Source organism: Perognathus longimembris, chromosome 1 (assembly GCF_023159225.1).
Source record: "Perognathus longimembris pacificus isolate PPM17 chromosome 1, ASM2315922v1, whole genome shotgun sequence".
NCBI lineage: Eukaryota > Metazoa > Chordata > Mammalia > Rodentia > Heteromyidae > Perognathus > Perognathus longimembris.
In genome coordinates, this window is record NC_063161.1 from 129,992,669 (window position 1) to 130,017,428 (window position 24,760).

Genomic DNA, 24,760 nt, shown 5'->3' on the forward strand with positions numbered 1-24,760 from the left:
GGTCATCAACTAATTAGCAGTCTTGGGCAGAAGTGGGTATCATTGTTAGCATGATTGCACAGAGCCTAGCAGGTATACAGAGCTCATAGAAACAGAGGAGGGATTAGGGAAATCAGCTTTTAGACTGAGGAAGGGGTTAAGTTGGCTGAATATCAGTCATCCATGCTGGAGTGTTCTTTGAGTGCTGGTCAGGCCTTCCCTCTTTTTTCCCCCACATACCTTGTTTCTTGGATTCAAAGCTCCATCGGCCAAGACTGTGCGCTATGACCAAGAGGACCGGCAGCCAGGCCAGAGCCTACTTTCCTTTGCACACATCTATCAACTTCACTCTGCTGGCTAGTTCTGAAGTGTACCAAGGAGATGCTGATTCTCTTGGGAGAACAAATAAAAAGGAGAATTTAATAGCTTTTGTGGGAAAAATAATATTTACAGTAAGTAAAGTACAGATGGTAAAATACTGATTAGGATAAGGTTGTGGGAAAAAACAGCATGTGAAATGATTTGATTACCATGAGCACAGCTGTGTAAAAATGTACCAAAGAGAAAAGCAACCAGTATACTCTTGTAATCCCAGCACTTGGAAGACTAAGGCAAGAAGGATGGCAGTTTGATACTAGGCTAGGATCTGTAGCAAGACCTGTCTTCTTTAATAATAATAATAATTATTATATAATATATAATATATTATAATATTATCATTATTATAACTATTATTTTATCTTTTGCTGGTCCTGAGCTTGAACTCAGGGCTTGGGTGCTGTCCCTGAGCTTCTTTATGCTCAAGGCTAGCACTCTACCATTTGAGCCGTAGCACAACTTCTAGCTTTTTTGGAGTAGTTTATTGGAGATAAGTGTCTCACAGATTTTTGTATCTGGGATGGCTTCAAACCATGATCTTCAGATCTCAACCTCTTGAGTAGTTGGGATCACAGGCCTGAGCCACTGGTGCCTGGATAATTTTATTATCTTTAAGTAGTTGTACAAAGGGGTTATAATTCAGTGTGTCATCTTATGAATGCAATGCATCTTGATCTGTGCCACCCTTATTCTTCATCTCTTCCAACCTCATCCAACCCCTCAATTGTAGCAAGACTTTGTCTTAAACCAACAAACCAAACCAAAGAACACCTCAGTCTCCCTTAGACTAATAGCAGTGTTTGTTTGGGGGTTAACTTGTGAGCATATTTCTTTCATGTTTCTGAATTTGCTACAATTAAAAAAATTAAAGGTAAATTATTAGTTTTCAATCCAATGATAGATTAAGTTGATTCAGATCGCCCTTTCTGCTCTTAACAACTAGAAAAGATTGACAAAATATGTTTTAAAAAATCTGTTTAGGGACTAAGGTTCATCTTCTCTACCTTCAGCAACGATCCAAGCTTGAAAGATGGTGACTTTAAAAGATATAACCAACTGAAGTCGATCAAAAACATCCAGAAAATTACCAAATCTATGAAAATGGTCGCAGCAGCAAAATATGCCTGTGCGGAGAGGGAGCTGAAGTCAGCTCGAGTATATGGAGTAGGATCTTTGGCTCTGTATGACAAAGCTGATATTAAGGCACCTGAAGACAAGAAGAAACACTTGCTTATTGGTGTGTCCTCAGACCGAGGGCTCTGTGGTGCTATTCACTCATTGGTTGCTAAACTGATAAAAAACAAAAACAAAAACAACAAGGTGGCTACGCTCACTGCAGCTGATAAAGAGGTCATGGTTGTTGGAGTTGGTGATAAACTCAGGGGCATTCTCCATAGTACTCATTTTTACAAGTTTCTGGTCACATTCAAAGACGTGGGAAGAAAGCCCCCTACTTTTGGAGATGCACCCGTCATTGCCCTTGAGTTATTAAACTCTGGGTATGAGTTTGATGAAGGCTCTATCATCTTCAATTGATTCAGGTCTGTTATTTCTTATAAGACAGAGGAAAACCCCATCTTTTCTCTCTCTCTCTTTTTTTTTTTTTTTGCCAGTCTTGGGCCTTGGACTCAGGGCCTAAGCACTGTCCCTGGCTTCTTTTTGCTCAAGGCTAGGACTCTGCCACTTGAGCCACAGTGCCACTTCTGGCCGTTTTCTCTATATGTGGTGCTGAGGAATCGAACCCAGGGCTTCATGTATATAAGGCAGGCGCTCTTGCCACTAGGCCATATTCCCAGCCCCGCCATCTTTTCTCTTCATACCATTGCAAGTGCTGAGAGCATGAGCGTCTATGATGATATCGATTCAAATGTACTACAAAATTACCAAGAGTACAGCCTGGCCAACATCATCTACTAATACCTGAAGGAGTCCACCACCAGTGAGCAGAGTGTCAGGATGACAGCATGGACAATGCCAGCAAGAACGCTTCCAAAATGATAGATAAACTGACTGACATTCAACCGCATTTGCCAAGCCGTCATCACTAAGGAGCTGATTGAAATTATCTCTGGGGCTGCTGCTCTGGGTTAATGAAAACCAAGTTCCATCCTCAGACAAGAGGTAAAGAAGAAAAATTCAGCAAGCTGATTTTGTTTTTAGCTTATTGCTGTCTTTGTCAGAAGAAACTTGCTCCATTGTTTGAATTAATAAGGACAGCAAGATGTTTGTAAATTATATTACAATAAATGACTTACAATAAGAAAAAAAAATCTGTTTAGGGGCTGGGAATGTGGCTTAGTGGTAGAGTAGGCATGCATGAAGCCCTGGGTTTGATTCCTCAGCACTACATAAACAGTAAAAGCTGTAAGTGGTGCTGTGGTTCAAGTGGTAGAGAGCTAGCCTTGAGTGAAAAGGAAGCCAGTGCTCAGGCCCTGATTCCAAGCACCAGGACTGGCAAAAAATATGTTTGACACACATATAGACATGTCAAAATGAGATACCCTTGTATAACTAGCAAATGCTAATAAAAATTTAAAAAATCTACTGCAAGACATTGTAAAACTACCATAGCAGTGAGCAGTTGAGAATGGAAGCTTACCAAGATAAGCCTGACATTTGTCCTTCAATATTAAAGCTAGTGATAAGAACTAAGAAGCGGAAGAGCAGAAAACCGGAAAGATTCGTAGAAGAAAGAGAACCGAAATGAGAACTTGGTGATCGAATAAGAGAAGAAGGACTACCACAGGATTTTGGCTCATTCTGATGGCCTGGGCCACAGCAGTAAATAAGCTGGAAAAAGGAATGATCTCTCAGAGAGTAACTCCACTGAATCCTTTTAGTGTCTGGTTGGACAATGGTAACCTGGGTTGTCAATGTCTCTAATTCAGGCACCAGCCATAAGGCACCAGAAATTGACAACCATAATATGAGAAAGGAAAATTACAAGCTAATGATGCATTGAAATAACACACTGTGACTAAAAAGTTTATTTCAGGAGTACAAGGCAGGTGCAACATAGAAAAGGCAATTAATGCAATTCTCATGAGAAGAATGGAAAGAAAAAACTGTATGATTATACTGGCAAAAATTGAAAAATGATGTGATAAGTTAAACACCCATTCATTACAAAAACTTTTCTCAGACAATAAATAGAAAAAAACCTGGTGCCAGTGGCTCATGAATGTAATCCTAGCTACTCAGAAAGCTGAGATGACAGTTCAAAGCAAGGCTGGGCAGTAAAGTCTGTGAGACTATGTATATATATATATATATATATATATATTATATGCACACACACATATATATGTATATATACTGTACAGGTTGTATTTTTTTGTTTTGGGGAGTATTGAGACTTGAACTCAGAGCCTTATTCTTGTTAGGCTGGCACTCTACTAGTGAGCCACAGTTCTATCAGGCTGGCTGTTTTTCTTTTGTTGTTCCTTAAACAACACACAGCTCAACAGCTATTTAGACAGTATTTATATTGTACCAAGTATTGTCAGTAATCTAGAGATTATTAAAGTACACAGGAAGATGTTTTTAAGTTATATGCAAATGATAAGTTATATGCAAATAATATGAGGAACTTGAACATCATCAGATTTTAGTATTTACAAGAAAGTCCTGGAACATTTTCCCCATGAATACCAACAAATAACTTCTTCAAGGAAGAATGTTGAGAGCTTTATCACTGAGCTAATGATGAGACAAACATATTTACTATGCTCTTTCCATATTTAATATGTATTATTCTGGGGGCAGGGTTTCTAGACAATGTCAGTTATGAAAAAGAAGGGAGGATTAAGGAATGAGAAGGAGGAAAGGTAGTTTCTACAATTCACAGATTATCTGAGTTATATGCTAAAACCCAAGATAATCTCTAGTTAAAAATGATTAGAGGGCTGGGGATATAGCCTAGTGGCAAGAGTGCCTGTCTCGGATACACGAGGCCCTAGGTTCGATTCCCCAGCACCACATATACAGAAAACGGCCAGAAGCGGCGCTGTGGCTCAAGTGGCAGAGTGCTAGCCTTGAGCGGGAAGAAGCCAGGGACAGTGCTCAGGCCCTGAGTCCAAGGCCCAGGACTGGCCAAAAAAAAAAAAAAAAAAAAAAAAAAAATGATTAGAAAAATGAAGAACATTTAGCAAGGTCCCTAGATCCTTTTCACTATTGACTGATGTGCTCTTGTGTTTCCTTGCAAGTCATTCAAAGGAACTTCACTGTGTCTCATACTCAGAATCTACTAGTGAGCACCTAAACTGTACCAAAGTGCTAGGGACACAGGTGCATTATTGCTACCACTCAACACCAACACTATTTTTTAGATACAGGAGCATCTTTGTTAACATCCAAAGGGTAAAAATTGCAGTGAGTCAGATAGGAAGTCCTAGAACACAGAAGCAATAGTACTGCCAGTATTCACAAATACCATGTACCATTGTAGTAGATATCGCTAGATTGTAGCCAGCAACACTAGGGGGCAGCACCTTCCCACTCCATACTCCTAGTTCTGCACAGTCTCAGTGACCTCGACTTTTTAAGGTCATCTGCTCCAGCTGCTGGCAAGCCTGGCCTTCCATAAGAATCACTGGGAGTCTTGTTGAAAACAGGACTGCCTACATTATTTACTAGGCCCAATAGAAATGAAAATGTTAGCTGCTTTGTTTAAAAGGAAGGAAAAATGAGGACTTCAAGCAATTTGCATGAATTTTACAGTTCAATTGCAAATATCAGAGCACTTTAATGCAAAATCACCAACCAGACAATTCATATTTTGTAGCTCATTCACACATGTATATTTCATCAGAACAATATAAATGCTGAATAAAAATAAGTCAATGGTTTCTATTTTGCTTCTTGATCTGGGCACAACCCACATGTGGAAGTCAACTGCTTCTGCTGCCTGTTCATCTTGTGTTCGCTCCAAGTAAAGTCTGCCAGAATTCTGTTTATGAGCCTTGCAAATGTGATGTGTGAATGCTGGGTCTCCACACACAGACTTCATTATCCCACTGGACATCACTTACAAATGACTAGTGTGAAGTTAAAATCATACGTTCACCATGAAAGTCTACTATATTGTCGAGGCTATGGATAATGGGAAACTCATCCAAGACCACCCTAGAAATGCCTTGTAGCTTGGATTAAAAACTTGAATCTGGATTCTGCCAAAATCATAAACTCTAATTCAGAGATGAGAGTCCTCAAGGAAATTTGATAAAGGACTTGGGAAGGGAGGACGGAGAATAACAGAGGTGGATGATCATGATCAAGACGCAGCGTATGCAGAAATGTACATGTTAAGATGAAAAGTTCTTGCATAACTAATTGGTGTGTGTGTGTGTGAGAGAGAGAGAACGAGAGAGAGAGACAGAGAGAGAGTTCCTAGGGCTAGGGGTGTAGCTCAGTGTTAGAACACCTGTTTGGCATATACAAGGCCCTAAAAAATCCCTAGTAGCAAGAGTGGGGAGCCATTTTGAGGGCTAGAAAAACAAGGGTCCTTCATATTCTGAGGACTCACAGCAGAGACTGTCTTATGTAGCTCTCAAATGCACCTAAATACTGTGGTAACTAGATATGCTTTCCTTGGAATTAAATAAGCCTGAATTCAAATCTTAGTTTTACCACTATTTTGTGACCAGCATAAGCAATCCTGGAAGTTCAAAGTTTCCTTAAGCATCCGTACTGTTATGTTTCTATTAATCTCCACCTATCTTTTAGCTATCATTAATTGCTACCTACTTGTTCTCTTCTGCGCACCCCCCCCCACCATATGCATATATATGCAGTACTGGGGCTTAACTCTTGCTTCAAGGGCACCTGATCCATGTCTGCCTTTTTCTACTGTGGTTATTTTTGAGATAGCGTCTTGCGTTTTGCCAAGGCTGGTCCAGGCTACAATCCTGACATTTATGCTGCCCTCTAGAGCTGGGGCAGGGGGGTGCGGCAGGCAGCCACAGAGGCTGCAGTGTTGGGTAGTGGATACTGGGTGCCCAGTTGCCTCCTCTGGAAAAAGCGCTTCGATAAGCCTGATGACAACATGACTTCTTGGATGCTGTTCAAGATCTGGATGCTGTCCTAGACATATGTGTCCCAGACAATGTGTGTGGGACCATGTATAATGACACTGACAAGTGGTCAGGGAGAAGGCGGCCATCAAGAAGCTGAGTGCACTCTTCCAGGCTGAGTTCTTCCAAAGTAGGCACTCGTGGCTCACTCCTGTGATCCTAGCTACTCAGGAGATCTGAGGGTCATGGTTTGAAGCCAGCCTGGGCAGAAAAGTCCTTGAGACTCTTATCTCCAGTTAACCAGCAAAAAAGCTGGAAATTGAGGTGTGACTTAAATAGTAGAACACCAACCTTGAGCAAAAATAGTCTAGGAATAGTCCAAAGCCCCAGTACACACAGACACACACACACACACACAGACACACACACACACACACAGACAGACACACACACACCACACACACACACACACACACACACACACACACACACACACTAGCTTTTTTTCCCTACTGATTCCAGGAAGTAGAAAAAGGTATTACTTTTATCAATGCTGGGAACACATAGCTGACAGAAATTACTGAAAGGGAGAAAGAATGTATTTTGTTTCATGGTTTCAAAGGGTTCAGTCTATGGACACTTGTTTCTGTGTTTCTGGACCCTTGGTGAGACAGAACATCATGGTGGCAAAGCAAGGTGGCAGCAAAAGGAATTTACCTTGCCGTGGACAGGAAGTCCAGAGAGAGAAAAGCAGACTGTGGATCCAGTATAACTTTCAAAGGCATGCCTCCAGTGACCTACTTCTTGCAGCTAAGCTCCACCTCCCAAAGTTCCACAACCTCCCAAAATAGCACTGCCAGCTGGGGACCCAGCACGCAGAATATAAGCCAGCAGGAGACAGTCCATATTTAAATCACAGCAGAGGATTTTGGACTTGATAACCTCTAGGTTCACTTACAGAGAATACCAAATACAAACAAGAGTTTCTGGAACCCAACCTGAATTCTAGTTTAACTTCTTAATTGATGTGCATTAATACCCTTCTTGTTCTAGTCAATTTGTCATTGTTAGACATCCTTAAAACTTTTTTTTGAGGCCAGAAATACTCTCCATCCACTCACAGCCTTTAGATGGCTTTTGAACACTGCTCCCAAGGAACAGTAGCTAGGGGTTTGGTAACTATGTCTTCTATGTTCCAGTCAGTGTCAGAGTGGCTTCTATGGATAATAATTTTCTTGCATGGCTGGCAATCTCATTTTCATCTTTAAGACATTTTCCAAGGAAGAGGATCCATAAATAGATTTGCTACAGCTGGTAGAAATATCCTGCCTTGTAATTAAGTTTTCTTATACAGGGCGCTATATGATTTTGTATATGTACAAGGGAAAGTGCATATGACGTGTGTGGGTAGGTGAATATCCCACTTGTCAGTGGAGTTCTAAACCAGGAGTTCATGCTTCAGAGAGAAGAAAATGGTTGCCTATTCTACCAGCTCACAGTATATTTGGAGGAAATAGTTTTAGAATACTATGAACTTTTTGCTTGATAAAGAGTTACAGAAGGGCTAGAAATGTGGCTTAGTGGGAGAGTGTTTGCCTAGCATGTGTGAAACCCTGGGTTTGATTCCTCAGTACTACATAAACAGAAAATGCCAGAAGTGGTGCTGTGGATCAAATGGTAGAGTAAAAGAAGCTCAGGGACAGTGCCCAGGCCCTGAGTTCAAGCCCTAGGACTGGTCAAAAACAAAAAAAGAGTTACAGGTTAAGAGTAAATTCTAACTGGTCTGAATAAGATTCAATATTACTGAAGGTTGAACAAGGTTCGATATTATATTGCCAGCAATATAAAATGATTTTTAACTAGTGGCAAAGAAGGCATGATCCCTCCTGGAAAAGAAGATAGAATGATGAAACCAAATGAAACTTCTCTTGTTTTTCAATGGTTTTTAAGTAAATATACCTCCCTTTAACATATTGTTTTACTAATTTAAAGATTGGATGTAGTGAAAGGAATAAGACCAGTCCTGTAGGCATAGTAAATGTTTCAAATGGAATTACCCTAAGTATTTATATTGGGTGATCAATTCTTTTTCATGTGATACACTGCAAAATTCAGCAAAAATGTTTTGGGTGCTTTACAAATATTTGGTTTTTATTGCTTTTTTTCTACTTCACAATGCATATCTTTTATATATCTTCCATCATTTGCCAAATAAAAACAGTGGCAAGATATTTCAAAAACTATTGTAAAACTTAAGTCATATTCATTGCTGGCTCATCTAAAACTGCTATTTCACCTATAGTCTAAAATATATTAATGTATGAGACTCAGTCTCAATACTTTTAAAATCCTATAGTATTTCTTTTACATGTTTTACCATAAAAATGTGTATTCTTAACAGAAGTACCCACGGAGCAATTCAGCATGTAGAAAATCCAGGATAATTTCAGTACCACATTTCTATTTCCTCACATGCAGAACTAATTTTCTTCCTTCCTTTCTTTTCTTTCTTTCTTTTTGCCAGTCTTGGGGCTTGAGCTCAGGGCCTGGGTGCTGTCCTTGAGTCTCTTTGTGCTCTACCACTTGAGCCGCAGCTCTACTTCTGGCTTGGTTTTGGTGGTTAGTTGGAGATAAGAGTCTCATAGACTTTCTAGCCCAGGCTGGCTTTCAATAGTGATCCCCAGATCTCAGCCTCTTGAGAAGCTGGGATTTCAAGTGTGAACCATCAGCATTCAACTTGAAGCCTCTTTTATAAGGGCATTAGCTTATTGGTGAGCCCTCTTAATGCCACCACAATGATAATGAAGTTCCAGTGCATGAATTTTGAAGGGGACATATTCAAACCAAAGCATCTACCAATTTTAACCTAAATATATTAAAAATTTCCAAAGCAAGCCAGGTACCAGTGGCTCATGCTTGTAATCCTAGCTACTCAGGAGGTTAAAGTCTGAGGATTGTGATTTGAAGCCAACACAGGCAGCCATCTGTGGGACTCATCTCTCTAATAAACTACTCAGAAAAAGGCAGAAGTAGCACCTGTGGCTTAAGTGGCAGAGTGCTAGTCTTGAGAACAAATAGGCTCAGAAACAGTGCCTAAGCCTGAGTTCAAGTCCCAGGACCATCAAGAAGGAAGAGAGCAGAGGGGGAAAAGGAGGGGGAGGGGGAGGGGGGAGGGGGGGGGAGGGGGGAGGGGGAGGGGGGAGGAGGAGGGGGAGGGGGAGGGGGAGGAGGAGGGGGAGGGGGAGGAGGAGGGGGAGGGGGAGGAGAAGAAGATCATCAAAGCATTAATTTGTATAAAACCTGGAGTACAGCTTCTCCTCTGACACTCTCAGTCTAACTGAAGAATATCCTAGGAATTCAACGCTGAAGGAGAATAAATTTGTTGTAGCCATTAAGTTGTAACTTGTTATAATGGGAACAGGAACTAATACACACCCTTATTTCAAATATGGAGCTTCTGGGCACGTGGTCTGTCACCAGGTTCTTGGGGTCTCAGGTTGCTATCCTCCCAAACATGAAGAGTTGTATTTTCTCCTTCTATACTTCTGCCCTTAATAAAAGGCACTTCCTGTTACTTCTTCCTGTCAGGAGAGGGTTTCCCTTTTATCATAAACTCTTTTCTTAAAAGAAATTAATTACTCCTTTTTACTGGGACTGTATTGCTGGAATGGCTCTAGGGGAACACCATTGATACTGGGAAAATGACTGCAGATGGGATGTTTTGTTAGTTACTTTTTGCATCACTGTAACCAAGTATCTGACAGAAACAACTTAAAATAGGAGCCTTTGCTCCTGCCTCCTATATGGGTGCTTTCTGGGAGAGAGTAGGGGGCTAGTGAGGGAAAGCTTGTTTTCTTTCTGCTTCTCCTTTCTGCTTTACTAAGTAAACTTTTGCTACCTTCAGGAAAAAAAACACAAAACTTAAGAAAGCAAAGATTTGTTTGGTTCACGGTTTCAGAGGGTCCATGGTTGTTTGGGCAGAACATCATGGCAGTGGAAGCATGTGATAGAGGAACTGCTTTACCTCATGGAAGACAGGAAGCTGAGAGAGGGAAAGGGGAAGGGGAGACATATGTGTGTGTGTGTGTGTGTGTGTGTGTGTGTGTGTGTGTGTGTATAGAGAGAGAGATGTAAGAGATATGCTCAGGGTAACAGGATAAGACACGTCACCCAAGGACACATTCCCTAGTGACCTGCTTCCTCTAGCTAGGCTCCACCTCCTAAAGTTTCCAGAACCTCCCAAAATAGTGGTCCAGCTGAAGACCAAATGTTCAACATAGAAGCATGTGTGGGACATTTTATATTCAACTTGATAACAGATGGTAAGGAAAATCACAAGGGATTATTTTTAGGGTTCTAAAATATGTGCGTGTGCGTGTGCGTGTGTGTGTGTATGCATGTACATGTATGTGTGTATGGGTTACTGGGGTTTGAACTCAGAGCCGTGCACTCACTTGGAAGGTCCTCTACCACTTGAGCCACAGCCCAACCCAAGGAAAAAGATAGCTTAATGCAATATATTAAAATTGCTGGCTCAACTCTACCACAAGATTGTAGGATCTAAGAATTCTAGGACTCTCTTATCTGCTTTCTTTACTGTTTTGTGTCAGTGACACAGGGCCTATTAGCCAATAAACAAATGTGGAAAATGAAGGAATAAAATGAGCAAAGCCATGAATGCTTATCTTTCTATTTGCCCCGGGATTCTCTAGAGGAGTGATCCAGTCAGGTTTGCAGATTATCAAATGTCTTTAAGCTGTCACGACCAATATAAGTGGCAGTCTATATTACCCTACGTAACAGCTATTAAATTCACTATCAAGTAACAGACTATGGTGAAAGAATCTGCTACTATAAATGTTCAAAACTGCAGACAGCTTCATGAGGAGACCTGGGGAAGTTTTATGAAGTCTAAACTGCTCCCAGATCAATATTATTGCCATTCTAATTTAGTCTCCAATACAAGGGCCTTGTAAGTCAGCTGAACTAACTAGCCATAGAAACACTTTCAGAGAATTTAGCTAAGATTTAGCTATCCAGCCTACTCTGCTGTGATATTTGCATTTCATACTAAATTTGACTATAGCATTACAAATTTCACACTCCTACATTTCTGGTGTAACATCATCATCATAAAAAATGACATTTTGGTGTTCTCCTTTGCAAGTGAAATGAATATTTCCACATAGAAATAGAGAAGAAAAAAATGTTGGTCATCTTCATAAATGATTTGGGGGCTTGATTCTGGGCTGACGTTGAAGTCCACAGCAGCTGAGAGGAGCTTTCTCCCTCTTCTTGTGCAGGTTTCTCAGCTACAACCTCAGGCCTTGGGCATCTTGATTGCAGAGAGGGACCTGGTCTATTATTCTTTCATTAAAATTGAAGGAACATGAGATCTAACTCACTATTTGAGAGTTGTCTTCTGAGATGTTTCCCATCTCTTCTTATTCCTTGCCGTTACAGGATTTCTGACAGAAGTCGAGAAACATCATCACTAAATAAAGCCTGCGCTTAGAATCCCGCAGGGCCTAGTACCCAGATTAAAGAGCTGGGAGCTTTGTGGACAATGGTCACCTCCATAGCAGGATAAAGAAAGAGACTAGAAAGAAGCAAAAGAGCCCTAAATATGTTTTCATAAAGATCGGGGACATTTATTCCTGGTATGTTTGAAGATTCCTAGTAATCCGATGACTTGTTTTGTGGAATCTTTCCATCATGGAAAGGAGAAGCTGGACAAAGAATTGAAAAAGAGACCGCTACAGTTCAGAAAAGAGTTTATTGGGGGTGGGGAGAGCAAACTTCCCGGCGGCGGGGGATGCAGTGTGCAGAGGGGCAACTCTCTACAGGAAGGGAGAAGGTGGGGAGATGTGGCCACAGCTGAGGAGCACGTGGTGACCTCAGAGTCTGCCCCACGTGTGTCAGTTACCTGGGCTACAGATGCTGGGCAGGGACTTCTAGGGCAGGATCTTGTAGGGCAGTCTGCTCCAGCAGACTAGAAAGGCAGCCGCGAGAACTTGAGTTTCTCTGTCTCCAGGGCCTTCTCCCTAGTCTTCAGATGCCTGGTGTATTTCAGGCATCTCATCTTTCACCGCTTTTTGTCAGCATGGCCAATACTCCCTGACTGAGTCTATTTAAGGCTACTGTAACAAAATTTAAACAAAAAATCCATTGCTTACTAGACAGTCCAAGAGCAAAATGCCCATAGATCAGGTGCTGGGTTGAGGCCTCAATTTGCTCAGTGGGTACTTGATGCTGTGTCCTCAGGTTACAGAAGGGGCAGAAAAGCTGCCTTGGGCCTCTTTATATAGCAATAATTTCATCCATGAGATCTAAGCCCTCATGACCTAATTGTCTCCCGAAGGTCTCACTTATATTCAACCTAAGAATTTTGGACGAAAACAAATATTCAGACCATAGCTCCTCTCCCATGTAGCTTGTCCCTTCAAAGCAGCTGTGGGCCAAGGGCGGACAGTGTGACTTTATGTGCTGTGCTCTTGCTCTGAAGCCATCCACTGTGCTACCTACAACCCTATGCTGGGCTCAAACAGAGCCCTTTATTCCCATTCTGGGCAGTGAGGATGTTCTAAGAGGGTCAAAGACAGGACAGGTAAGTCTCTTTCTATAGAGGACAAATGGGCAGACTTCTAGTATCTGTATTTCTCTGAGATCCAACTACATAAAATTCCAGAAAATTGTTATCATAATTGCTTTTTTCTTAATTTTGTCTGTGATCTCAATACTGTGTGTGTGTGTATGCACGTGTACACGTGCGTGCGTACGCGCATGTGTGCTGGTCCCGGGGCTTGAACTCAAGGCCTGGGCATTGTCTTTGAGCTTTTTTGCTCAAGGCTAGCTCTCTACCACTTAATGCACAGCTCCACTTTTCAGCTTTTTGGTGGTTAATTCGAAATAAGAGTCTCATAGACTTTCCTGACTGAACTGGCTTTGAACCTTGATTCTCAGAGCTCAGCCTTCTGAATAGCTAAGATTATAGGCATGAGCCACTGGTGCCTGGCTTTATAATCTCAACAGTTTAAGCAGAACACTATTGAATTTCACAAGAACTCAGTGCCCAACAATATGCAGAATATGTACAAGTATACATTAAAGTGATTTCAAGGAAGTAATAGGAGTAATGAAATTATGGATATTTTTCTATAACTTCAGTATGAGATAGTATACTATTTCTAAACTTAAAATTTTTCTTTCAAATATTTCTAAATTGCAAAGTATATTGTGTTTTTAGAATTACCATATGATCCAGTAATTCCACTTCTGGTTATATACTCAAAAGAACTGAAAGTAGGATCTTGAGGTATTATTTTCACAGCAGCATAATTCACAATAGCTAAAACATGGAAGCAACTCAAATTGCCATTAGTGGGTGAGTATATAAGCAAACTGTTATATATTAATATAATGAAATATTATTCATCCTTGAAAAAGGAGGAACTTGTACATAGATGAAACAAGATATTATGTTAACTGAAATAAGTGAGTCACAAAAAGAAATATATGAGCCCAATCAATTATATGAAGTACTTAGAGAAGTCAAAATCATAGGCAGAAAACAGAATGGTGAGTACCAGTGGTTGGAGAAAAGGAAAAATGCAGAGATATTGTTAAGGTTTTTTGTTTTGTTTTGTTTTAAACTGGTACTAGGGCTTCAACTCAGAACACTCTGTTTTCACTTGGCTCTCTCTTTCACAGCTATGCCACAAGTCCAGCATTTTGCTGGTTGTTTTGGAACTTTTCTTCTCTGGCTGGCTTTGAATTTGAATCCTCTGATTCCAGCCTCCTACTAACTCCGGAGTAGTTAGGATTACAGCCATGAGCCACCAGTGCTCAGCTTATTGTTCAGTTTTATAAAAGGATAAGAGTTCTGGAGATGGATGGTGGTTTTTTTTTGGTTTTTTTTTTTTGGCCAGTCGTGGGCCTTGGACTCAGGGCCTGAGCACTGTCCCTGGCTTCTTCCCGCTCAAGGCTAGCACTCTGCCACTTGAGCCACAGCGCCGCTTCTGGCCGTTTTCTGTATATGTGGTGCTGGGGAATCGAACCTAGGGCCTCGTGTATCCGAGGCAGGCACTCTTGCCACTAGGCTATATCCCCAGCCCGGATGGTGGTTTTGGTTGAATAAGAATATCTATATAGGGGCTGAGAATATGGCCTAGTGGCAAGAGTGGTTGCCTCCTATACATGAAGCCCTGGGTTCGATTCCCCAGCACCACATATACAGAAAACAGCCAGAAGCGGCGCTGTGGTTCAAGTGGCAGAGTGCTAGCCTTGAGCAAAAAGAAGCCAGGGACAGTGCTCAGGTCCTGAGTCCAAGGCCCAGGACTGGCAAAAAAAAAAAAAAAAGAAGAAGAATATCTATATACTTAATTTCACTAAACTATATACTTAAGAATGGTTAAATATGGCACAATTTATATTCTATGTATTTTACAATAGAAAAGCTTGAGGGAGCAAGAATAGATTGGTTACTATAGCAAACTTTGAGACTGGGTGGTTTATAAAGAACAGAGGTTTATTTCATTGTCTGGAGGCTGGTGCTGGCATTTGCTTGGCATCAAGAGAGAGTTTTCATGTTTCTATAACAAAGCCATTCTCTTATATACCCATCACTCCCAAGTGGATTAATCCATCACACAGGGGAGCCTCATAGCCTAGTAAGTTTCCAAAGGTTCCACCTCCAAATATCATTTATGAGTGAATTTAGGAATTAAGTTTCCAACAGGTAAAATTTGGGAGGAAATTTCAAGTCATAATATCTGTAGACACTTATGTATGACACTTTAGTCAAGCACTAAACCATCCTAGTAGAATTACAGTATAAGATAATATTCAGTTCTCATTATTTGGATTCTCAAAGCACACAGTGAGTAAAAGAGCGGCAAGGAGGCTATTATATCCTCAATCCTGTTGTGTGGCCAGAGCAGTCTAGTTTCTCTAAGGAATACAAAGAGAAACATATTTAGTAATGCTGCTCTTGTCCCAAGGCTGTGTGTGTGTGTGTGTGTGTGTGTGTGTGTGTGTGTGTAGCAGAATTAATAAATGATTACAAAATTCTTTGTAAATACAGAGCGCTATAGAAATGCAAAACATCAACAAAAACACTAATTAATTTTTCTAATCACTACCTCTTTTCTCTGTGTGCAGCTGTCTCTCAATATTCACTTGGGGACTTTAATCATCCCATGTCAATAAATAAATTAATATCCCTCTTTCTCAGATCCACTGAGAGGCTGTCTCTCCTCCCTCTCAGCTGCTGAGCCCCTTTCCCCATTTCCTATTCGCAGATGGCCAGCAGAGGTTGAACATTGGTAGGTTCTCAGAAGCTGCATCTGTATTAATGATCCTGAAGACTACTTGATCTTGGCTGTGTGGAATATTGTGATTGTGCTGAGAGGGAATGTTGTGGATCCAGAACTATAGTTATCTTGGGCTACCTTTAGCCCCATTCAGTAGCTATTTACTATTTACAGTCTTTGACCTTTAAGGTAAATTATTTTTTTAATTAATTAATTTATTTATTTTTGCCAGTCCTGGGCCTTGGACTTAGGGCCTGAGCACTGTCCATGGCTTCTCTTTGCTCAAGGCTAGCACTCTGCCACTTGAGCCACAGTGCCACTTCTGGCCACTTTTCTACGTATGTGGTGCTGGGGAATCGAACCCAGGGCTTCACGTATACGAAGCAAGCACTCTTGCCACTAGGCCATATTCCCAGCCCAGTCTTTGACCTTTAGATAAAACTCTTGGAATGTACAACTAAGCCTGATAAACCTCTAGCTTCTACCATCCTCAAAACTAAGAATGTGATAGTATCTAAATCCTATAGTAGAGATTTCCCTGCCTTTTTTAACAGCCTCCCTACTTGAAGACCCCATCTATGTATTTGTAACACATTGCCTCCAGACTTCCCATGGCGACAGTTTTTTATGGTGCTAAGGTTAAGCAGGTACATCAAGCTGGAGCTGAGTATCTCCTTCCTAGCCACTGGCTGTTGGAAAATCATTGAAGTAGATGAAGTGTGAAAAAAACTGTCCTTTTTGTGAGGAATAACAGATACTGTGTCTCATCATCTAAGGCCACAAATCAGAAGCTGCACACTTCTCAGTCTCTCTAAAGAAGATGATGTTGGTCAGCACACTGTCAGAAAGCCTTGAACAAAAAAGGTAAGAAACTTAGAACCAAAGATTAAGTGTCTTTTTTACTCAATGTATCAATGACATAAACATCAAAATCCCAACATCATTCTTCAATGAGATAGAGAAAGCAATCAAAAAATTCATATGGAATCACAAAAGACTTGGAATAGCAAAAACAATCCTTAGCAGGGAAAGTGGTTCTGGAGGTATAACAATACCATAATTCATACTTCAAAATTTGTAGAGCTAGAGTAATGAAAACTGCTACGGGCACAAAAACAAGCCTGAGGACCAATGGAACAGAAATAAAGACCCAGAAATAAAGCCACAGGCCTCTAGCTATTTAATATTCAATAAGAGCACTAAAACCAGAGGATAGAGGAAAGCCTTTTCAACAAATGATGCTGTGAAAAATGGATATCCACATGTAGAAAAGGGAAAGTAGATCCTCACATATCACCTTGCAACAGCATCAATTCAAAATGGATCAAAGACCTCAATGTAAAACCTGGAACCACAAAACTAATACAGGAAAGAGTAGGAGAGACATTAGGACTCCGTGGCACAGATAGAAAATTTCTGAGTAAAGATCTAGAAGCACAACAAATAAAAGAACAACTTGATAAGTAGAATTGCATCAAACTTGTTTATGCATGGTAAAGAAATTGCCAACAAACTAAAAAGACAACCTGCAGGTGGGGAATGTGGCCTAGCATGTATGAAGCCCTGGGTTCAATCTTCAGTACCACACAAGCAGAAAAGCCACAAATGGCACCCTGGCTCAACTGGTACAGAGCTATCTTTGAGCAAAAGAAGCTCAGGGACAGTGCCCAGGCCCTGAGTTTAAGCCCCAGGACTGGCAAAAAAAAAAAAAAAAAAGACAGTCTACAAAATGGGAGATTTTTTTTTTTGCCAGCTATACATCAGATAAATGTCTAATATCCAGAACATACAGACGGCTTAAAAATATTAAACCCACTGTGAGACTCTTCTTTTTTCTTTATTATTACAAAGATGATGTACAGAGGGGTTACAGTCATATAAGTGAGGTAATGAATACATTTCTTTTTGGACAATGTCACCTCTTCCTTTGCTCTCTCCCAGTTTTTCCCTTCCATCCCCACCCACAAGTTGTATAGTTCATTTTCAATATAGTGTCTAGTACCACTGCTGCATTTTTTAACTCTTTGTCTCTCCATCTTCTGTGAGACTCTTATCTCCAACTAACCACCAAAAAAGCCAGAGTGGAGCTGTGGCTCAAGTGGAAAAGCACCAGCCTTGAGCACAAAAGCTCAGGGACGGTGTCCAAGTGCTGAGCTCAAGTCCCAGAATCACCCCCCTCCTCAAAAAAAAGTCTCTTTAAGGTAACAACTGATCAGACTTCAAGAAAGAAAAAGTATCATGATAGATCCTCCAGGGTAATGTTCTTTTAGTTTTTGTTGTCAGGAATGATCACTTATATTTGGCTTTGAATAAACTATGTTCTTATTTCCTTAAAGTGGAGTTGTTTTATGTTATTAATATTGATAGTAACAGGGTAAAAAAGAGGTCTGCCTGAATCTGGGCCTTTCAAATCCCTAACTTACCAACAGAATTGGACACAAAGTCCTGGAGAAGTATGGAGAGCCTTTAAAATAGAACTCCCTGTTTTCCCCTACACAGGAAGGGAACTTTCCTCCCTCAGTAGCTCCCAAGATCTAGTAATGCTCAGGTAACTATGGTGAAATACCAGTTTTATGAATCATAAGGAAAAACTTCTGAGATCCTAAATTTAACTATAAAGGAAGGCAGATGGAAGGAAGATGGTTGATCAGTAACAAGCTACAGGATGAAAAGGACTTCAGATGGGTTAGTACTCTTCTTGCATGCACATCGAAACCCTAACACAAATCCTATTACTGACACCTAGGTGCCATGAGTCTGCTCACAGCCCCAACTAATCCAAGAGGCATCAACTGCTCCTCCATAGGGACCAGCTTTCTGTCCCTAATTTTTCCCTACTACATGTAATCCTGCTTTTCATAAATATGAATGAATATATAACCAATGTACTTCAATGTAAACAACTTACACTAGGAAAATTAAAATTAGAAAGTCAAATTAGAAAGACAAACCAAGTACTAGTTTTTGGAAAACACCACTTAAGGAGGATGGTATTTACAAATCTGTATGTTCTTCCACAAATGAAACTTACTTTTGGACCAAAAAAAAATTGGAATTATTTCATTTGAGGTCAAAAGATTAGGCTAATCTAAAATGTGCAAAAACTGCTCGTCAAGGAACTTCTTTGTATGGAGGAGATTTTCCTACCTTCTATTGAAGGCTCTTAAATGTTAAGAATGCTGACCCTATGATTTGTGGCTGCTCACTACAAATCTTGCTGCTTTGGAGGTGAGTTTCACTTTAAACATTACTGACTTATTCTAGAAATCCTCCTCAATGGCCTATTTGCAGACATCCTGCCATCAGAATTCAAACAGCCCCAACTCAACAAGAACAAGCAGATCCCCGCTCCCCTCCCTACCTATCCCACTCTCAGTGTGCTTGCTTCAAACTGTGTCACAGGGGATATACATATCTCACACCCTCGCAGTGAGACAGCTAAACTCATCTGTGATTTTTTTAAGCACAAACCATGCAGGAAAGCACAGATGCATTGGCAGGCTACAGAAGGGTCCCCTGAGAAATTTGGAGCAAGTTCAGCTTGCCAATCAAAATCTACCTTCCAGGTGGTAACAAGTATCAGTATTAATTTTAATACCCCCCACTCCCCACCAAAAATACCCCTAGGAAAATTGAAGTAAAGAGCAACTCTTTAGAACACTGAGTATGTACCAGATGAATACCTTTTCAGTATACATAGAAGCATTAACTCAAATTTCTTTAGTGGGAAGCCATTAATGGCTGAATTCTAAAAATAAACCAACAAAACAACCAAGCAACAGCTCATTCACATCCTGGGTGCAGCATATTCTGATTCTGCTAGAAGGTGAGCAAGGCTGAGACAGGAAGATGCTTGAGCCTGAGTGTTCGAGGCCAGCCTGGGCAACTGAGAGAGAGCCTGGCTCAACAACAAGCCAACAACAAATTCCAAACCCAAACAAAAAAGGCCAGGGTTAGGTCAGAGAAAAGCAAAGGGATGGAGTATGAAAATGGATCTGTTTCCTCTGAAATCCAGCTTCATGGCAGGATGAAGCAGCCATGGGTAGAAGGAATAGAGCTAGTGGCCACATCAGACTAATACTCTAAGGCCCTCCCTCCTTGAAGAAGATGCTTAGGAGGAGAGATAGCCAGAATGCTATTCCCAACTGAAACCTGTATGTTTTATCCTCTTTCCTTGCTTATTAAGGATTTGCTCCTTGTAGAAGACCATTTCAAGTATTAAAAACATACATTTTAGGGCTTGAAAAGAACACCATATATAGTTGAAAGCATTAGTCTGTACTATCTTGATAAAATTCTTCTAAGCTTAAGGGGAATACACAATTTACATAACTGCTGGAAGAAATCCTGTAAACTTAAAAATATAGGTTGAGAGAGATTAACTGAGAGATTGAAAGAGAAAAGAGGCTTTGGGTTTTTTCCCCCCTTCCTGGAGCCACTAAATTGAGATGACATGATCCAGAGATTATCTTACTCTCCCATCTTGGCAAAATTTAGTAGGAGTGAAAGGGACTGTAGAAAAAGTTAGAAAGAAATGACTTTTGAAAATGTACTTGAATTCAGTTCTGGCCCCCGGATGTCCCTGCTTCCTATTATCTAAACCAATTAATTCCTTTCCCCTTTTCACTTCTATGGCTGACAAAATATTTCATTACATTAATTACAATGAAATAATAAATAAATTATTATCTGCTCTGATTCCCTGCATGTTACTCAGCCACAAATATCTCTCCTCTCCTCTCATCTTCTCTCCTCCCCTCCCCTCCCCTCCTCTTCTCTACTTTCTCTTGCCCTGGGGCTTGAATTTAGGGCCTGAGTGTTGTCCTTAGGCTTCTTTTGCTCAAGGCTAGGGCTGTACTACTTGAGCCACAGCTTCACTTCTGGCTTTTCTCGGGTGAGGCAGTGTAGTTTATTGGCGATAAGAGTTGCTTGGACTTTCCTGCTCAGGCTGGCTTCAAACTGCAATCCTCAGATCTCAGCCTCTTGAGCAGCTAAGATTATAGGCATGGGCCACCAGTTCCCAGCAGTCATTCTTGTAAGGTTCAGCTAAAAGGAGACTGCCACATGGTTCAGGCAGAAGAGAGTTTATTGGGGGGAGAGCAAACTGCCAGCCTGCACAAAATGGAGGCATGCAGGGAGTGCAAGGGATTCAGGGAAGGGAAAGGGAAGGATAGGGAGACAAGGGGCAAGAAAAAGTCTGCAAGGAGGCCAGGGGCAAAACAAGAGGTGGAACTAATAATAGAGACTGATATATAGGGAGGGAGTGGGGAGGAGGTGTGGCCACAGGGAAGACCTCAGACCCTGGGGGACTTCCCACTGCCCCCAGGTACACCAGTTACCTGGGTTTATGAATGCTGGGTAGAGGTTTCTAGGGAAGGGGGCCACACGTGCACCGAGGTAGAACAATGGAGAACCATAGGAAAAAGGCCATTTTCCTGGGTGGACTTAATTCTTTTGTCCCTTGTCATTTGTCACCCTGCTCCCCAAAAGTGTTTCTAAACTCTTCTCAAGTTACCACAAATTCTTTATTCATAATTAACATTTTTCCTGTGGTGACTTGTCTGTTCCTCCCTAATAAGGACACAAAAATTCCTAATTTACCTACCATCTAAAGAAGTAATCAGCTCTTTCTCCCTCCCCTCCTTCCAACATGGCAGCCTCCAGCTGCGCACAAATGTTAAATCTGTAGCGGGCGATGCTGAGAGAGAGCAAGTGTAAGGGCTGACCTGAAAACTGGAGTAACTGAATATAAGTTTTAGTGTTAAAATTATAACAGCTTCTAAGCCCTGGTGATGACTCCATGCTAGAGGGCTGCACCCCCACCCGTGAGACTAGTTTCTTATAATTTGACATTTAAAAATGTAGGGAGCACTTGTTCACCTCTATACCTGGCTAACAACCATAGTAACGGACAGTTAAAAAATGATCATAGTCATAGACTATAGAAATAACCATAATAGTAGTAGAAATGCCATGGTAACTGTCAGGTTGGTTTACTTATGATTGAGTACTGGATTGTTTTAGCCCACTCAAGCTTGCTTAGTGGTAATGGGAAAACATGGTCGCAATTGTTAAAATAAAGTTGTTACTAGGTCAGCCTGACCGCATATTCTGCTTCTGTAAACGGCTTGCTTAACCCATTTGTGACTTGCTCTACCCCCTGTACTAACCCCCTGCATCAGTGCTACGTGACCACCTGTTGTCAATTCCTGATATCGAGGCCAGTTCCCAATATCAAAGCCAAAATAGATAACTGAAAGGGTAGATAGCCAATAGAAATAGGACAAGACTTGCTTGCTAAATGTCATCCAATCAAGTACCTGCCAAGTTGGAAATACCCTGCCCCCATTGTAATCACAATAAAACCCTGCCTATCTGAGGGTCGGGACTCTCAATCCAGATCTGCTGTGCCAGTGATGGTTGGGAGTTTGGGAGTCCAGTCTCGAGCTTGCAATAAAGACTCTCGTGCATTTGCATCGGTATTGGCTCCTTGGTGGTTTTTGGGGACCGGAAATCTGGCATAACAGCTTGGGGGCTCGTCCAGGATCCCCCAAGACCCCAGGACACCCAAACTGGAGAGTCTGGCACCGATCGGTGAGTTTGTTTGTCTTGTCTTGTTTGTCTTGTCTGTTGTGGCGCCCAAATCAGTAATATTCTGTAAGGTTGGCATAAGACTTAAGTGGATGCGCAGGTGGGTCGTCAACTGGGGGTCTTGGAAGACATTCCAGGCCTCCATCTGAGTAAAGTTCCCTCCTCATTCTGTTCTTCTTCCTCTGGGTGGAAGGAATCTGTTTCATGAGGAATCTGCTTCCCTCCTCACTCTGTATAATTGGTAGGAACGAAGCGGGTTCCACCTGCGCAGTGGCGTAAGGCTGACGTTCCCCATTCTGTTCTTCCTCCTCTGGGTGGAAGTAATCTGTTTCGTGAGGAATCTGCATTGTGTCTTTTTGTGTGTCCAATGTTCCCCATTCTGTTCTTCCTCCTCTGGGAGGAAGGAATCTGTTTCATGGGGAATCTTCTTTGTGTCTTTTTGTGTGTCTCTTTGGTGTTTGTTTTTGGCTGTTTGTATTTACTTTTCTGAAACTCATGATAAGATGGGACAGACTCAGACAACTCCTCTTTCTCTTCTGACGGACAGACTCAGACAACTCCTCCTTCTCTTCTGACAGACAATTTTAAGGATGTGAAAAGTCGGGCACTTGACTTGAATATAGAATTAAAAAGGGGAAACTAAACACCTTTTGTTCTACATCCTGGTCTGGCAGGATTTGGTGGAACCCCCCCCCCCTTCCTGGTTAAGGCCCTTTCTACCCCCTCAGGAACAGCTTCCAAGGAAGACATGGGATATGCGGCCTCTGCCGGTATAGAGTTCCAAACAGCCTCCCCAGATCCCCCAAAATCTGGAGGACCAAGGGGAAGAGGAATCAGCTTCAAGTAACTATTTTTTTTTCCAACTGAAGGTATTTAAAGGTCAATTGATCTGTAAAATGCTCTAGTCAAAATTGGACTGAGACTAGAGTCAAGTACTGGGTGGGCTGAGTCCTACCTAGCCCAGGAACCCCCCTTCCAGCTATCTTCAGCAGAAAAGTATTTAGTGTGCTAAACTCTGGTAAATGAGGCTGGAAAATGCTAAAGTCATTTGTTAAAAGGTTTGTCTTAAATCTTGGATGGTTATTGCAAGAGTAAGATTGGCATAAATATCTCTTGCCACTGAAAAATGTATGGCCGGTATTTATTTTGCACGCTTTAAGATCTTTTACCTGTGTATGTGTGTGCATGTGTGAGTGTGAACATGTTCAAGATTAAAACTATCAGTATAATGGAAAAATGGGTCAATTTAAGTTTAAACTCAAAGGTCATCAGATTTGGGCCTTACCAAATGTTTTAAAGAATTAGTGCATAGTTTAAAAACAAAAACATAGTTAAAAGATATCTAAGGATTCTTTAATTTGCAGTTTTAAAAATCTGGCATCTTAATGCATAAGGGTATTTGCACTGTAATCAAGTTATTTTGTTTAGGAAAAGACATTGGAAATGTGAAATTTATTTTCCTCTACAGTTAAAATCCAGGGCTAAATGTCAGAAATTTGGATATTAATGTTTATCACTGTTAAAAAAATTGCTTGGGTTTCTCAGTTAAAGATGGAAAAAAAAGGACAGAAAAACTTAGGCGTGAGGGGTGATCTGGCAAAGGTGCAGCTTAGCCAGTCCATGTGGTGGGACAGGCCTTGGGGGGAGTCCACACATGGTCAAAAAAAACCAGTAAGCTGAGACAGAAGCAATTCATCAAGCCCCAAGGAATAGGATAAGTAAATGGAGGCTTTTCTTTGTCCCGTATCTTTTCCTTACAGGTGGACATAAAAATCTGATGGTAAAAATAGGTGATGTGATGATGCTATTGAAATCTAAAAACTGCCCCTTGGGAGGTTTAAAAAAATTTTTTTTAAGTTTTCAAAAAAGAGAGTTAAAAGTTTATCTGTACAATGTAATTTGATTTCTAGGCTATGTTGCAATTTGGATGTATCTTTAAAAAAGGGACAAAGATGCTATGTCTAGATTCTTGTGTTTGTAATTCTGGTACTTGTAAATCTTACATTAAGGGAAAACTGTCATTTGAGTTCAGAGGTGTTCTAGGCAGTAACTCAGACTGCAGGAAAAAAAAAATAGCCCTTTTTAAATGAGCCACCCTGAGGCAATGGACTGTGACCAGTGCCTCTAGATTTCAGAGTTCTTCAAATACAATTGAAAGCTAAAGTGTAATTGGTAAAACAGAGGTTAATGTTAGACTTTAAAAAAAATCAGGAATGGGGCTGGGGATATAGCCTAGTGGCAAGAGTGCCTGCCTCGGATACACGAGGCCCTAGGTTCGATTCCCCAGCACCACATATACAGAAAACGGCCAGAAGCGGCGCTGTGGCTCAAGTGGCAGAGTGCTAGCCTTGAGCGGGAAGAAGCCAGGGACAGTGCTCAGGCCCTGAGTCCAAGGCCCAGGACTGGCCAAAAAAAAAAAAAAAAAAAAAAAATCAGGAATGGATTTCTAGATATGAAATTTAAAAAGTTGTCCTAAATGTTTGTTTTAAA

At 41.1% G+C, this 24,760-nt stretch overlaps 1 pseudogene; it reads left to right on the forward strand.

Moving 5' to 3' along the window:
- Positions 1-1,387: 1,387 nt before the first annotated feature.
- Positions 1,388-2,627, forward strand: LOC125356044 (annotated as a pseudogene).
- The last annotated feature ends 22,133 nt before the right edge of the window (positions 2,628-24,760 follow it).